Genomic DNA, 16,737 nt, shown 5'->3' on the forward strand with positions numbered 1-16,737 from the left:
GCTTGAGCTTGAGCTAGCTAGCTTGAGCTTGAGCTAGCTAGCTTGAGCTTGAGCTAGCTAGCTAGCTTGAGCTTGAGCTAGCTAGCTAGCTTGAACTTGAGCTAGCTAGCTAGCTTGAGCTTGAGCTAGCTAGCTTGAGCTTGAGCTAGCTAGCTAGCTTGAGCTTGAGCTTGAGCTAGCTAGCTAGCTAGCTTGAGCTTGAGCTTGAGCTTGAGCTAGCTAGCTTGAGCTTGAGCTAGCTAGCTAGCTTGAGCTTGGGCTTGAGCTAGCTAGCTTGAGCTTGAGCTTGAGCTAGCTAGCTTGAGCTTGAGCTTGAGCTAGCTAGCTTGAGCTTGAGCTTGAGCTAGCTAGCTTGAGCTTGAGCTTGAGCTAGCTAGCTAGCTAGCTTGAGCTGAGCTAGCTAGCTTGAGCTTGAGCTAGCTAGCTAGCTTGAGCTTGAGCTTGAGCTAGCTGGCTTGAGCTTGAGCTAGCTAGCTTGAGCTTGAGCTAGCTAGCTTGAGCTTGAGCTAGCTAGCTAGCTTGAACTTGAGCTAGCTAGCTAGCTTGAGCTTGAGCTTGAGCTTGAGCTAGCTAGCTAGCTTGAGCTTGAGCTTGAGCTAGCTGGCTTGAGCTTGAGCTAGCTAGCTTGAGCTTGAGCTAGCTAGCTTGAGCTTGAGCTAGCTAGCTAGCTTGAACTTGAGCTAGCTAGCTAGCTTGAGCTTGAGCTAGCTAGCTAGCTTGAGCTTGAGCTAGCTAGCTAGCTTGAGCTTGAGCTTGAGCTAGCTAGCTTGAGCTTGAGCTTGAGCTAGCTAGCTAGCTTGAGCTTGAGCTAGCTAGCTTGAGCTTGAGCTAGATAGCTTGAGCTTGAGCTAGCTAGCTAGCTTGAGCTTGAGCTAGCTAGCTAGCTTGAACTTGAGCTAGCTAGCTAGCTTGAGCTTGAGCTAGCTAGCTAGCTTGAGCTAGCTAGCTAGCTTGAGCTTGAGCTTGAGCTAGCTAGCTTGAGCTTGAGCTAGCTAGCTAGCTTGAGCTTGAGCTAGCTAGCTAGCTTGAGCTTGAGCTAGCTAGCTAGCTTGAGCTTGAGCTTGAGCTAGCTAGCTGAGCTTGAGCTTGAGCTAGCTAGCTAGCTTGAGCTTGAGCTAGCTAGCTTGAGCTTGAGCTAGCTAGCTTGAGCTTGAGCTAGCTAGCAAGCTTGTGCTTGAGCTAGCTAGCTAGCTTGAGCTTGAGCTTGAGCTAGCTAGCTTGAGCTTGAGCTAGCTAGCTTGAGCTTGAGCTAGCTAGCTTGAGCTTGAGCTAGCTAGCAAGCTTGTGCTTGAGCTAGCTAGCTAGCTTGAGCTTGAGCTTGAGCTAGCTGGCTTGAGCTTGAGCTAGCTAGCTTGAGCTTGAGCTAGCTAGCTTGAGCTTGAGCTAGCTAGCTAGCTTGAACTTGAGCTAGCTAGCTAGCTTGAGCTTGAGCTAGCTAGCTAGCTTGAGCTTGAGCTAGCTAGCTAGCTTGAGCTTGAGCTTGAGCTAGCTAGCTTGAGCTTGAGCTTGAGCTAGCTAGCTAGCTTGAGCTTGAGCTAGCTAGCTTGAGCTTGAGCTAGCTAGCTTGAGCTTGAGCTAGCTAGCTAGCTTGAGCTTGAGCTAGCTAGCTAGCTTGAACTTGAGCTAGCTAGCTAGCTTGAGTTTGAGCTAGCTAGCTTGAGCTTGAGCTAGCTAGCTTGAGCTTGAGCTAGCTAGCTAGCTTGAACTTGAGCTAGCTAGCTAGCTTGAGCTTGAGCTAGCTAGCTAGCTTGAGCTTGAGCTAGCTAGCTAGCTTGAGCTTGAGCTTGAGCTAGCTAGCTTGAGCTTGAGCTTGAGCTAGCTAGCTAGCTTGAGCTTGAGCTAGCTAGCTTGAGCTTGAGCTAGCTAGCTTGAGCTTGAGCTAGCTAGCTAGCTTGAGCTTGAGCTAGCTAGCTAGCTTGAACTTGAGCTAGCTAGCTAGCTTGAGCTTGAGCTAGCTAGCTAGCTTGAGCTAGCTAGCTAGCTTGAGCTTGAGCTTGAGCTTGAGCTAGCTAGCTTGAGCTTGAGCTAGCTAGCTAGCTTGAGCTTGAGCTAGCTAGCTAGCTTGAGCTTGAGCTAGCTAGCTAGCTTGAGCTTGAGCTGAGCTAGCTAGCTTGAGCTTGAGCTAGCTAGCTAGCTTGAGCTTGAGCTAGCTAGCTAGCTTGAGCTTGAGCTTGAGCTAGCTAGCTTGAGCTTGAGCTTGAGCTAGCTAGCTAGCTTGAGCTTGAGCTAGCTAGCTTGAGCTTGAGCTAGCTAGCTTGAGCTTGAGCTAGCTAGCTAGCTTGTGCTTGAGCTAGCTAGCTAGCTTGAGCTTGAGCTTGAGCTAGCTGGCTTGAGCTTGAGCTAGCTAGCTTGAGCTTGAGCTAGCTAGCTTGAGCTTGAGCTAGCTAGCTAGCTTGAACTTGAGCTAGCTAGCTAGCTTGAGCTTGAGCTAGCTAGCTAGCTTGAGCTTGAGCTAGCTAGCTAGCTTGAGCTTGAGCTTGAGCTAGCTAGCTTGAGCTTGAGCTTGAGCTAGCTAGCTAGCTTGAGCTTGAGCTAGCTAGCTTGAGCTTGAGCTAGCTAGCTTGAGCTTGAGCTAGCTAGCTAGCTTGAGCTTGAGCTAGCTAGCTAGCTTGAACTTGAGCTAGCTAGCTAGCTTGAGCTTGAGCTAGCTAGCTAGCTTGAGCTAGCTAGCTAGCTTGAGCTTGAGCTTGAGCTAGCTAGCTTGAGCTTGAGCTAGCTAGCTAGCTTGAGCTTGAGCTAGCTAGCTAGCTTGAGCTTGAGCCAGCTAGCTAGCTTGAGCTTGAGCTTGAGCTAGCTAGCTTGAGCTTGAGCTTGAGCTAGCTAGCTAGCTTGAGCTTGAGCTAGCTAGCTTGAGCTTGAGCTAGCTAGCTTGAGCTTGAGCTAGCTAGCAAGCTTGTGCTTGAGCTAGCTAGCTAGCTTGAGCTTGAGCTTGAGCTAGCTAGCTTGAGCTTGAGCTAGCTAGCTTGAGCTTGAGCTAGCTAGCTTGAGCTTGAGCTAGCTAGCAAGCTTGTGCTTGAGCTAGCTAGCTAGCTTGAGCTTGAGCTTGAGCTAGCTGGCTTGAGCTTGAGCTAGCTAGCTTGAGCTTGAGCTAGCTAGCTTGAGCTTGAGCTAGCTAGCTAGCTTGAACTTGAGCTAGCTAGCTAGCTTGAGCTTGAGCTAGCTAGCTAGCTTGAGCTTGAGCTAGCTAGCTAGCTTGAGCTTGAGCTTGAGCTAGCTAGCTTGAGCTTGAGCTTGAGCTAGCTAGCTAGCTGGAGCTTGAGCTAGCTAGCTTGAGCTTGAGCTAGCTAGCTTGAGCTTGAGCTAGCTAGCTAGCTTGAGCTTGAGCTAGCTAGCTAGCTTGAACTTGAGCTAGCTAGCTAGCTTGAGTTTGAGCTAGCTAGCTTGAGCTTGAGCTAGCTAGCTTGAGCTTGAGCTAGCTAGCTAGCTTGAACTTGAGCTAGCTAGCTAGCTTGAGCTTGAGCTAGCTAGCTAGCTTGAGCTTGAGCTAGCTAGCTAGCTTGAGCTTGAGCTTGAGCTAGCTAGCTTGAGCTTGAGCTTGAGCTAGCTAGCTAGCTTGAGCTTGAGCTAGCTAGCTTGAGCTTGAGCTAGCTAGCTTGAGCTTGAGCTAGCTAGCTAGCTTGAGCTTGAGCTAGCTAGCTAGCTTGAACTTGAGCTAGCTAGCTAGCTTGAGCTTGAGCTAGCTAGCTAGCTTGAGCTAGCTAGCTAGCTTGAGCTTGAGCTTGAGCTTGAGCTAGCTAGCTTGAGCTTGAGCTAGCTAGCTAGCTTGAGCTTGAGCTAGCTAGCCAGCTTGAGCTTGAGCTAGCTAGCTAGCTTGAGCTTGAGCTTGAGCTAGCTAGCTTGAGCTTGAGCTTGAGCTAGCTAGCTAGCTTGAGCTTGAGCTAGCTAGCTAGCTTGAGCTTGAGCTTGAGCTAGCTAGCTTGAGCTTGAGCTTGAGCTAGCTAGCTAGCTTGAGCTTGAGCTAGCTAGCTTGAGCTTGAGCTAGCTAGCTTGAGATTGAGCTAGCTAGCTAGCTTGTGCTTGAGCTAGCTAGCTAGCTTGAGCTTGAGCTTGAGCTAGCTGGCTTGAGCTTGAGCTAGCTAGCTTGAGCTTGAGCTAGCTAGCTTGAGCTTGAGCTAGCTAGCTAGCTTGAACTTGAGCTAGCTAGCTAGCTTGAGCTTGAGCTTGAGCTAGCTAGCTAGCTTGAGCTTGAGCTAGCTAGCTAGCTTGAGCTTGAGCTTGAGCTAGCTAGCTTGAGCTTGAGCTTGAGCTAGCTAGCTAGCTTGAGCTTGAGCTAGCTAGCTTGAGCTTGAGCTAGCTAGCTTGAGCTTGAGCTAGCTAGCTAGCTTGAGCTTGAGCTAGCTAGCTAGCTTGAACTTGAGCTAGCTAGCTAGCTTGAGCTTGAGCTAGCTAGCTAGCTTGAGCTAGCTAGCTAGCTTGAGCTTGAGCTTGAGCTTGAGCTAGCTAGCTTGAGCTTGAGCTAGCTAGCTAGCTTGAGCTTGAGCTAGCTAGCTAGCTTGAGCTTGAGCTAGCTAGCTAGCTTGAGCTTGAGCTTGAGCTAGCTAGCTTGAGCTTGAGCTTGAGCTAGCTAGCTAGCTTGAGCTTGAGCTAGCTAGCTTGAGCTTGAGCTAGCTAGCTTGAGCTTGAGCTAGCTAGCTAGCTTGAGCTTGAGCTAGCTAGCTAGCTTGAGCTTGAGCTAGCTGGCTTGAGCTTGAGCTAGATAGCTTGAGCTTGAGCTAGCTAGCTAGCTTGAGCTAGCTAGCTAGAGCTCGACCTATGAAAAGCTGCGCAAACACTTATTCTATAATAATTGCGAAAATTAAAAATTTCACAAGTGAAAAGCTGCATAAACAGTAATTCTATGTGTGGGGCATTATTAGGGGGAGGTGTCTTGTCAAAATATGGCTGGACTAAAGACCTCAACCCAGATAGGGTGGAAGGCCCTATGATCGGTCTGTTACTAATCGGTGACCGATAAAGACCTGACCAAGGCCTGTAGTAAGCTTGGTTAGGCATTACAGGAGATAACACTAAGACCGAGGGGTCTTAGAGAGCCCTCTAGCGGGGCGAATAGAGCTAGATCGAGCCTTGGGAAAGCTAGATCGAGCAGGACTGAAGCTAAAGGATAGACCGAGAGGTCTGTCTGGTCCTCCTAGAGAGGCCAAGAGAAAGTACGAGAAGCCAACTAAAGCTTGATCGGGCCTTCAGCAAGCACGACCGAGCTGTACCGGAGCTAACACTAAGACCGAGGGGTCTTAGAGAGCCCTCTAGCGGGGCGAATAGAGCTAGATCGAGCCTTGGGAAAGCTAGATCGAGCAGGACTGAAGCTAAACGATAGACCGAGAGGTCTGTCTGGTCCTCCTAGAGAGGCCAAGAGAAAAAACGAGAAGCTAACTAAAGCTTGATCGGGCCTTCAGCAAGCACGACCGAGCTGTACCGGAGCTAACACTAAGACCGAGGGGTCTTAGAGAGCCCTCTAGCGGGGCGAATAGAGCTTGATCAAGCCTTGGGCAAGCTAGATCGAGCAGGACTGAAGCTAAGCAAGAGACCGAGAGGTCTGTCTGGTCCTCCTAGAGAGGCCAAGAGAAAGTACGAGAAGCCAACTAAAGCTTGATCGGGCCTTCAGCAAGCACGACCGAGCTGTACCGGAGCTAACACTAAGACCGAGGGGTCTTAGAGAGCCCTCTAGCGGGGCGAATAGAGCTAGATCGAGCCTTGGGAAAGCTAGATCGAGCAGGACTGAAGCTAAACGATAGACCGAGAGGTCTGTCTGGTCCTCCTAGAGAGGCCAAGAGAAAGTACGAGAAGCTAACTAAAGCTTGATCGCGCCTTCAGCAAGCACGATTGAGCAAGACCGGAGCTAACACTAAGACCGAAGTGTCTTAGAGAGCCCTCTGGTGGGGCGAATAGAGCTAGATCGAGCCTTGGGAAAGCTAGATCGAGTAAGATTGAAGCTGAAAGAGTGTCAGAGGAGCAAATGAACCTCCAAAAAGTGAAAATCAAATTTTAGAAAAAACACAAGTTAAATACTGCATGGACAGTATTTCTATGTGTGGGGCATTATTAGGGGGAGGTGTCTTGTCAAAATATGGCTGGACTAAAGACCTCAACCCGGATAGGGTGGAAGGCCCCATGATCGGTCTGTTACTAATCGGTGACCGATAAAGACCTGACCAAGGCCTGTAGTAAGCTTGGTTAGGCATTACAGGAGTTAACACTAAGACCGAGGGGTCTTAGAGAGCCCTCTAGCGGGGCGAATAGAGCTAGATCGAGCCTTGGGAAAGCTAGATCGAGCAGGACTGAAGCTAAGCAAGAGACCGAAAGGTCTGTCTGGTCCTCCTAGAGAGGCCAAGAGAAAGTACGAGAAGCTAACTAAAGCTTGATCAGGCCTTCAGCAAGCACGACCGAGCTGTACCGGAGCTAACACTAAGACCGAGGGGTCTTAGAGAGCCCTCTAGCAGGGCGAATAGATCTAGATCGAGCCTTGGGAAAGCTAGATCGAGCAGGACTGAAGCTAAACGATAGACCGAGAGGTCTGTCTGGTCCTCCTAGAGAGGCCAAGAGAAAGTACGAGAAGCTAACTAAAGCTTGATCGGGCCTTCAGCAAGCACGACCGAGCTGTACCGGAGCTAACACTAAGACCGAGGGGTCTTAGAGAGCCCTCTAGCAGGGCGAATAGAGCTAGATCGAGCCTTGGGAAAGCTAGATCAAGCAGGACTGAAGCTAAACGATAGACCGAGAGGTCTGTCTGGTCCTCCTATAGAGGCCAAGAGAAAGTACGAGAATCTAACTAAAGCTTGATCGGGCCTTCAGCAAGCACGACCGAGCTGTACCGGAGCTAACACTAAGACCGAGGGGTCTTAGAGAGCCCTCTAGCAGGGCGAATAGAGCTAGATCGAGCCTTGGGAAAGCTAGATCGAGCAGGACTGAAGCTAAACGATAGACCGAGAGGTCTGTCTGGTCCTCCTAGAGAGGCCAAGAGGAAGTACGAGAAGCTAACTAAAGCTTGATCGCGCCTTCAGCAAGCACGATTGAGCAAGACCGGAGCTAACACTAAGACCGAAGTGTCTTAGAGAGCCCTCTAGTGGGGCGAATAGAGCTAGATCGAGCCTTGGGAAAGCTAGATCGAGTAAGATTGAAGCTGAAAGAGTGTCAGAGGAGCAAATGAACCTCCAAAAAGTGAAAATCAAATTTTAGAAAAAAACACAAGTTAAATACTGCATGGACAGTAATTCTATGTGTGGGGCATTATTAGGGAGAGGTGTCTTGTCAAAATATGGCTGGACTAAAGACCTCAACCCGGATAGGGTGGAAGGCCCTATGATTGGTCTGTTACTAATCGGTGACCGATAAAGACCTGACCAAGGCCTGTAGTAAGCTTGGTTAGGCATTACAGAAGATAACACTAAGACCGAGGGGTCTTAGAGAGCCCTCTAGCGGGGCGAATAGAGCTTGATCAAGCCTTGGGCAAGCTAGATCGAGCAGGACTGAAGCTAAACGATAGACCGAGAGGTCTGTCTGGTCCTCCTAGAGAGGCCAAGAGAAAGTACGAGAATCTAACTAAAGCTGGGTCGGGCCTTCAGCAAGCACGACCGAGCAGTACCGGAGCTAACACTAAGACCGAGGGGTCTTAGAGAGCCCTCTAGTGGGGCGAATAGAGCTAGATCGAGCCTTGGGAAAGCTAGATCGAGCAGGACTGAAGCTAAACGATAAACCGAAAGGTCTGACGGGTCCTCATAAGAGGCATGGAGAAAGATCTGATACTAAAGTACCTCTCGGAAGTAATAAAATATGCCTGATGAAGCCGGGTATGATGTTTGTTGTTTGATGGCATTCATCGATTAGGTCTGGTGGATTCCCCATTACTCCGAGTGGTACTAGTAGAGGCTCCTACAGGGGTGAGCAAAGCGAGATCAAGCCTTAGGCAAGCTAGATCGAGCAGAACTGAAGCTGAAAAGCAAAATAAATGACAGGTCTGTCCAAATCAATAAACTTGAAATCCAGTGTGGTCACCACGGGTCACGAGGTGAATTCCTAGCGATTGTCTGCTGAACGTATAGGAAGGCCCGAAACGAACGATAATTTCATTGCACAGTGGAGATACTATACGTTCAGGAGTAGCATACATCGGGTTTGATCTATGATCATGTCTGGTCTCCGAGGATCCACCGGGTTACCAACTGGCACCGCTGTACTGGGTGTAAAACTGGGCCACCTGAAGTCCCGGGTGTAAAACTAGGTGCCTCTGTGCCAAAGTAGCGGCTTGCGTAGTGCATTATGCCTCCGGCTTGCGAAATGGTTATAAGCAATAACAACAGGACGCCGCGGGGTGTTCACTTAAAGGAGTAACGTTCTCTCAAGGGAGGGGATCTAAAAATCTTGATAAAACATTTATTCTATGCAAAATTTGTGCGCAAATTTTGCAAAGTAAAAAGCTGCACTGTAGCAAATTCTATGTGTGTAGCATTATTAGGGAAGTGTTGTTTGATGGCACCTCTCTACTTGATGCACCAAAGAACTACCTTGATGGCTCATGACCGCTGGTAATCTGTCGTCGCTAGTAGTTCGGAACTGAGAACAAATATGTTCGCAAATTACAACAATTATACAGCATATTGCTGAATAAAGCAGAACCGAATAATACTCAGTGACTTTACACCAAGACTGACTAATGTCTGGATTGTATCGTCCTACTCGAGTAAGGCGAAGAAAAGCTAGAAAGATACGCTTTTCACAAAGCAGGCTTAATGCATGCAAACCAAGGAGGAAGGAGTGATGCCCCTCCTTATAATAAGCAGAACCAAATAAAGAACAGACAGCATCATCTGTACAGTGACCAAGAAGAGGTGAAACTTCTGTATGTGAAAAGGCAATTTGAGCGAGATTTATTAGCAGACTAGTATTATGTTGTTTCTAGTAGGCGAAAGCCGAAACATCAACATGTGAAAATCTGATATTAAATCCTCAATCATTTTCCCTAGTATTATACAGCTATGAGTAACCTTAATTGGACACGGCAATTATTGCTGACCGGTGAAACTTTCGCATGGGAAAGACACACACACTTCTTGACAAAGCAATAAGTATTATGCTGTTTCTAGTACGCGAAAGCAGAAACATCAGCATGTGAAAGTTGTGAAGTTGAAGAATTTTTGTGTTGAGTACGATGTTGTTACTAGTAACCATGTCGACAGCTGAGAACTGTTCTCTAACCAATAGAAGGTGAAACTTCTGTATGTGAAAAGGCAATTTGAGCGAGATTTCTTAGCAGACTAGTATTATGTTGTTTCTAGTAGGCGAAAGCCGAAACATCAACATGTGAAAATCTGATATTAAATCCTCAATCATTTTCCCTAGTATTATACAGCTACTAGTAGCCGTAATTGGTCAGGGAAACATTGTTGACCGGTGAAACTTCACATGGGAAAGACACACAAATTACTTGACAAAACAATAAGTATTATGCTGTTTCTAGTATGCGAAAGCAGAAACATCAGCATGTGAAAGTTGTGAAGTTGAAAAGTTTTTGTGTTGAGTACGGTGTTGTTACTAGTAACCATGTCGACAGCTGGAAAGCTGTTCTCTAACCAATAAAAGGTAAAACTTCTGTATCTGAAGAGGCGGCGTGATTGAGATTTTTAACAGACTAGTATTATGTTGTTTCTAGTAGGCGAGAGCCGAAACATCGACATGTGAACATCTGGTTTTTAAATCATGAGTCAATTCTCCCTAGTATGATACAGTTGTTAGCCGGTATTGGTAACAGTAGAACAGAGATTTGGAGGGCAAAACCTGCTCATGGGAAATGCTCACAGAGCGCTATCTACCAGTACACATAGTATTATGCTGTTTCTAGTACGCGCGAGCCGAAACATCAGCATGTGAAATGTGTAATCGTGGGTAACTCTAAGTGTGTAGAGTACTGTGTAGTAACTAGTAGCCATGCCAAAGCATGCATTGAAACTCTTCGTGATTTAAAAAGCTCAAAGCAAGATTGACGAGGCCGCAAGGCTATGTCTTTCTAAATTCGAACAAATCGAAAGATTGTTCAAAGTACAATTAAACTGATTGATCCTGTCAGTTGCCATATGCTTGTCTGAAAGACTAAGCCATGCATGTGCAAGCGAAGCTTGAAAAAGTGGAACCGCGAATGGCTCATTAAATCAGTTACTATCTATTAGTTGATTTGCAAGCTAAATGAATAACTGCGGTAACCCTGCAGCTAATGCATGCTGATTGTCCGACACTGTCGGAGACTTTTACAAGACTACACCGGGTGATTTGCTAAGTACAGACACATCCCGTGATGAGTCCTAGTAACTGAAAGATCCCAGATAGCTTCGGCTTGGGGACGGAACTTCCGAATTTCTGACCTATCAACCTATGATGGTAGTGTAACGGACTACCATGGTTGTGACGGGTAACGGGGAATCAGGGTTCGATTCCGGAGAGGGAGCCTTAGAAACGGCTACCACATCCAAGGAAGGCAGCAGGCACGCAAATTACCCACTCTCCGCACGAGGAGGTAGTGACTAGAAATAATGATATGAACCTTTATGGTTTGTAATCAGAATGGAATGGACTTAAAAGCTCCATTGATGAACGAGTAGAGGGCAAGTCTGGTGCCAGCAGCCGCGGTAATACCAGCCTCTACAAGCGTATGCAATAGTTGCTGCGTTTAAAAAGCTCATAGTTGGATCTGTTTGAGTAGAACGGCAACATGGTCTTCAGTTAAATCTGTTGACTCGTTCCGCTCATCCTTCGCATCGAAGAAATAGTTTGCACTTAAATGTGACGAACTGTGGAAACGGTGTTTTCACCCTGAGAAAATTAGAGTGTTCAAAGCATCCTTTGGGATCGAATAATAAAGCATGGAATAATGGAGAATGACCCGCTACTCGATTGATGCCGGTTGGCTGAGTGCGGTAATGATTGAAAGGAACAGACGGGGGCATTTGTATTGCTACGTTAGAGGTGAAATTCTTGGATCGTGGCAAGACAAACTACTGCGAAAGCATTTGCCAAGAATGTTTTCATTAATCAAGAACGAAAGTCAGAGTATTGAAGAGGATTAGATACCCTCGTAATTCTGACCATAAACTATACCAACCTACAATTTGTCAAAGTCGATCTTGACTTGGCAAGAGATTAACCGGGAAACCAAAGTTTATTGGTTCCGGGGGAAGTATGGTTGCAAAATCGAAACTTAAAGGAATTGACGGAAGGGCACCACCAGGAGTGGAGCCTGCGGCTTAATTTGACTCAACACGGGAAAACTCACCCGGTCCAGACATCTTAAGGATTGACAGATTGAATATCTTTCATGATTATATGGGCGGTGGTGCATGGCCGTTCTTAGTTAGTGGAGTGATCTGTCTGGTTAATTCCGATAACGAACGAGATCTTCTCCATCTAAATAATGAAATTCACTATATGTGAATTCAAACACTTCTTAGAGGAACTATGCGGAATTAAATACCGCAGATGAAGTGAGGCTATAACAGGTCTGTGATGCCCTTAGATGTTCTGGACTGCACGCGCGCTACACTGTGTACTTTTAGATTGAGTACTCAGCCCTTGGTCCGAAATGGACTGGGCAATCAGAGAAAAGTACAGCGCTTCAAGGGGATCGTCTGTTGTAACTTGCAGACGTGAACCAGGAATTCCTGGTACTTATGAGTCAACAACTCATAGGGATTACGTCCCTGCCCTTTGTACACACCGCCCGTCGCTACTACTGATTGGATAGTTAAGCAAGAATTGCAAATTCCTACTGTTGGGACTTCGGTCTCCGGCAACGGGATGAAGCGGATCGAGCTTAATTGTCTAGAGGAAGTAAAAGTCGTAACAAGGTTTCCGTAGGGGAACCTGCGGAAGGATCAGTGATTGATTCCTTCGGGCATGGCTGCTGGTAGAGGCCATGTCTGTAGTGCGCATGACGCTCTGTCGCTAGAGATTGCTTGGCAACCAATCTCGAATTATGTATCGAGCTCAAAAACTACTTGTGTGGATACATAGTTCAGCAGTCATGGCAAGGGACTGCTTAAAGGGAGACTAGTTAGCAAAAGCAGCCTAGCAGAACTGCAGCTATCTAGATCTCAGAAGCTGGGTTATAGAAGCCCAGCTATAGACTTGTGAATGAGAAAGGCCTAAAAAGGTCCACAAGTCGCGTGGTTAGAACCGACACGCAAAAATCCCAGCGAGTGACAGAGCGTTGCGCTGTTCAGTGGGAAAGAGTTGAGCTACTCGGGGCGCCCACTGAACTTGCTCCGAGCCAAAGGCTCGAAAAAACACAGCTTAGCCTCAGATCCTTTACATAGAAGGCTAGCTAAAATAAACTTACCTTGGACGAGGGTAAAGTTTAGTCAGTTCTTAGGGGAGAGTAATCCACAGCTTCTCGCCCTCTGAACATTCTCCCAGATATGTAGGTCTGGGAGAGTCTCCTCCTGTTCTTCGGAATCTGGAGGTAGACAAAGACAGTACGATACGATCTTGCATCGGGATGACTAACCGATAATGATCATAATCTGACAATTTTTCCGGCTTGAGGCACCGGAGTCAGATTAAAGACACATACTGAACTAAAGGCGTATGTGCAAAGCTTGTCGGAGTGTAGAGAGTCAAGCTGAGTTGACTCGTCACGTGGTGATGACAACAGCCATGTGCAAAACACTCACAACTTTATCGTCTATGTGGAAAAGGTTGCTAACAGCGCTCTCTATGAGAGGCCCTCGCATATAACTATACGAGGAAAAGGCGATAGAGTTGTTTGAATGTGGGGCAGGTTCATCGACAAGCTAAGTTGATCACATTCTTGTTGTGGCATCCCACTAGAATTGGTCACGGTCTGCACCAACTCTCCCCAAGTTGGCCAGACTTAAAACTAGAAATAAGGTTTGCAGCTATGTGAACCTAGAAACTGTAAAGGAGTTGAAAGAACTTAAAGGAATTGAAAGAGGCCTTGAGGTATATCCTCTTGGTAAAGACCCACAAAAGCTCACAAAAGTGGCTTCGAAGGGCAAAACTGGTTCATCCAAAACAATTGGAGAGCTTAAAGCAGAACCAATTCGAATGAAACACTATTGGTGAAACTTCATCATGAGAACGTCACAAGCTGATCACGCTCTATGATATGACTAGTATTATGTTGCTTCTAGTAGGCTAAGCGCAAGCCGAAACATCAACATGTGAAAGTCGTAGAATTTTGCAATCAAACTGTGGCTAGTACTGTGATGTTACTAGTAACCTGGTGTTCCGTCATATGGCCAAGAGAGCATTTGAAGGCGAAACTTCTGCATGGGAAAGCTGCATCATGATCAAAATTTTATATCGAGTATTATGTTGACGTTAGTAGGCCTTGGCCGAAAACGCAGCATGTGAAAGGTATAGATAAAAGTTATTGTTGCAGTCAGTACTGTGTAGTTACTAGTAGCTGGATTTAAGCTCAAAATGAGACACTGTTGGTGAAACTTCATCATGAGAATGTCACAAGCTGATCAAGCTCTATGATATGACTAGTATTATGTTGCTTCTAGTAGGCTAAGCGCAAGCCGAAACATCAACATGTGAAAGTCGTAGAATTTTGCGATCAAATTGTGGCTAGTACTGTGATGTTACTAGTAACCTTGTGTTACGTCATATGGCCAAGAGAGCATTTGAAGGCGAAACTTCTGCATGGGGAAGCTGCATCATGAACAAAAGTTTATATCGAGTATTATGTTGACATTAGTAGGCCCTGGCCGAAAGCGCAGCATGTGAAAGGTATAGATAAAAGTTATCGTTGCAGTCAGTACTGTGTAGTTACTAGTAGCTGGATTTAAGCTCGAAATGAGACACTGTTGGTGAAACTTCATCATGAGAACGTCACAAGCTGATCACGCTCCATGATATGACTAGTATTATGTTGCTTCTAGTAGGCTAAGCGCAAGCCGAAACATCAACATGTGAAAGTCGTAGAATTTTGCGATCAAATTGTGGCTAGTACTGTGATGTTACTAGTAACCTTGTGTTACGTCATATGGCCAAGAGAGCATTTGAAGGCGAAACTTCTGCATGGGGAAGCTGCATCATGAACAAAAGTTTATATCGAGTATTATGTTGACGTTAGTAGGCCCTGGCCGAAAGCGCAGCATGTGAAAGGTATAGATAAAAGTTAGCGTTGCAGTCAGTACTGTGTAGTTACTAGTAGCTGGATTTAAGCTCGAAATGAGACACTGTTGGTGAAACTTCATCATGAGAACGTCACAAGCTGATCACGCTCTATGATATGACTAGTATTATGTTGCTTCTAGTAGGCTAAGCGCAAGCCGAAACATCAACATGTGAAAGTCGTAGAATTTTGCAATCAAACTGTGGCTAGTACTGTGATGTTACTAGTAACCTTTTCTTACGTCATATGGCCAAGAGAGCATTTGAAGGCGAAACTTCTGCATGGGGAAGCTGCATCATGAACAAAAGTTTATATCGAGTATTATGTTGACGTTAGTAGGCCCTGGCCGAAAGCGCAGCATGTGAAAGGTATAGATAAAAGTTATCGTTGCAGTCAGTACTGTGTAGTTACTAGTAGCTGGATTTAAGCTCGAAGTGAGACACTGTTGGTGAAACTTCATCATGAGAACGTCACAAGCTGATCACGCTCTATGATATGACTAGTATTATGTTGCTTATAGTAGGCTAAGCGCAAGCCGAAACATCAACATGTGAAAGTCGTAGAATTTTGCGATCAAATTGTGGCTAGTACTGTGATGTTACTAGTAACCTTGTGTTACGTCATATGGCCAAGAGAGCATTTGAAGGCGAAACTTCTGCATGGGGAAGCTGCATCATGAACAAAAGTTTATATCGAGTATTATGTTGACGTTAGTAGGCCCTGGCCGAAAGCGCAGCATGTGAAAGGTATAGATAAAAGTTAGCGTTGCAGTCAGTACTGTGTAGTTACTAGTAGCTGGATTTAAGCTCGAAATGAGACACTGTTGGTGAAACTTCATCATGAGAACGTCACAAGCTGATCACGCTCTATGATATGACTAGTATTATGTTGCTTCTAGTAGGCTAAGCGCAAGCCGAAACATCAACATGTGAAAGTCGTAGAATTTTGCAATCAAACTGTGGCTAGTACTGTGATGTTACTAGTAACCTTTTCTTACGTCATATGGCCAAGAGAGCATTTGAAGGCGAAACTTCTGCATGGGGAAGCTGCATCATGAACAAAAGTTTATATCGAGTATTATGTTGACGTTAGTAGGCCCTGGCCGAAAGCGCAGCATGTGAAAGGTATAGATAAAAGTTATCGTTGCAGTCAGTACTGTGTAGTTACTAGTAGCTGGATTTAAGCTCGAAGTGAGACACTGTTGGTGAAACTTCATCATGAGAACGTCACAAGCTGATCACGCTCTATGATATGACTAGTATTATGTTGCTTATAGTAGGCTAAGCGCAAGCCGAAACATCAACATGTGAAAGTCGTAGAATTTTGCGATCAAACTGTGGCTAGTACTTTGATGATGCTTGTAGCCAACCGAATTGGTTGAAAAGCCCAATAAGTAAGCTAACTTGGGAGAGCTTGTTGGAAACCAAATGCTACTAGATTGGTCCAAATACATCCTTCAACAGGGGATCACTTGGCTCGCTTTACGAAGAGGAGCACAGCTATATGTGTTAATTCGGTATGAATCGCAAGATTTGTTTACCGACCTCTCTAACGCAAAAGGCGGTCTCGGCTTCGGCTGTTGACTGCGTCCGATTCAGGGTTATATAACTCTCGATTGAACACATTGATGTTCTATTGTTGGTGCTTCCAATAAAATTGGAACACTTAAAGCAGAACCGATTCAAATAATAGCATTCTGATCAATGATTGCATTCCTTGATCAAGAACTGCTGGAGTCATTGTGATGGCGAATTTTCTTCATAAGAAAATTGCAAAGAGACGGAACTTAATGAGACTAGTATTATGTTGTTTCTAGTAAGCGGAAGCTGAAACAGCAACATGTGAAAATCAAGTTTTGTTCAATGATCTCGAGGCGATAAGTACTATGAAGCAACTAGTAGCCTAAGCATGACTCAGATTTGAGACAGTCAAAAAGACTGGCGAAACTTCTTCACATGAAAGTTACATAGAGAACTACAAATGTATACAGCGAGTATTATGTTGTTTCTAGTAGGCGAAAGCTGAAACATCAACATGTGAAAGTTGTCTGCAAACTGTAGAACGATATGTGATTAGTACTGTGCTGTTACTAGTAGCCAGTCTGACTGTAGAAGCCAAGACAAAGGGAAACTAATGCATCTGAAAAGGACAAGTTATGGAAAGGTATGCACGATAAGTATTATGTTGTTTCTAGTAAGCGGCAGCTGAAACATCAACATGTGAACGTCGTTGTGTACAGTAACCTAGAACTATATAGTCCTTAGTAACGTGCATTTACTAGTACCTGTAATTGGTATTCAGACTCAGGCAGTTTGGAATAGTTTGGCAAAGATGCACCAGAGAAAACTGGGATTTGATACAGAAATTGTTGAATACAAGTATTATGCTGCTTCTAGTAGGTTGAATCCGAAACATCAGCATGTGAAAATTGAAAACATTTCTGGTTCGAATTGTCACAAGTATTTGGTGATCTGAGTAGCCAAACTCACTACAACGCCAATTGAAGGCAAAAATTCTCAACGGGAAAAGCTATTCTCATTGAATGAGCTAACAAGACGAGTATTATGTTGCTTCTAGTAGGCGAAAGCCAAAACATCAACATGTGAAAGTCT

General features: G+C 45.7%; 1 pseudogene; it reads left to right on the forward strand.

Moving 5' to 3' along the window:
- Window positions 1–15,576: 15,576 nt before the first annotated feature.
- On the forward strand, window positions 15,577–15,728 carry LOC142356855 (5.8S ribosomal RNA; annotated as a pseudogene).
- The last annotated feature ends 1,009 nt before the right edge of the window (window positions 15,729–16,737 follow it).

The sequence above is a fragment of the Convolutriloba macropyga genome, unplaced genomic scaffold (genome assembly GCF_964194025.1).
Source record: "Convolutriloba macropyga unplaced genomic scaffold, txConMacr16.3 SCAFFOLD_3973, whole genome shotgun sequence".
NCBI classification, from domain to species: domain Eukaryota; kingdom Metazoa; phylum Xenacoelomorpha; order Acoela; family Convolutidae; genus Convolutriloba; species Convolutriloba macropyga.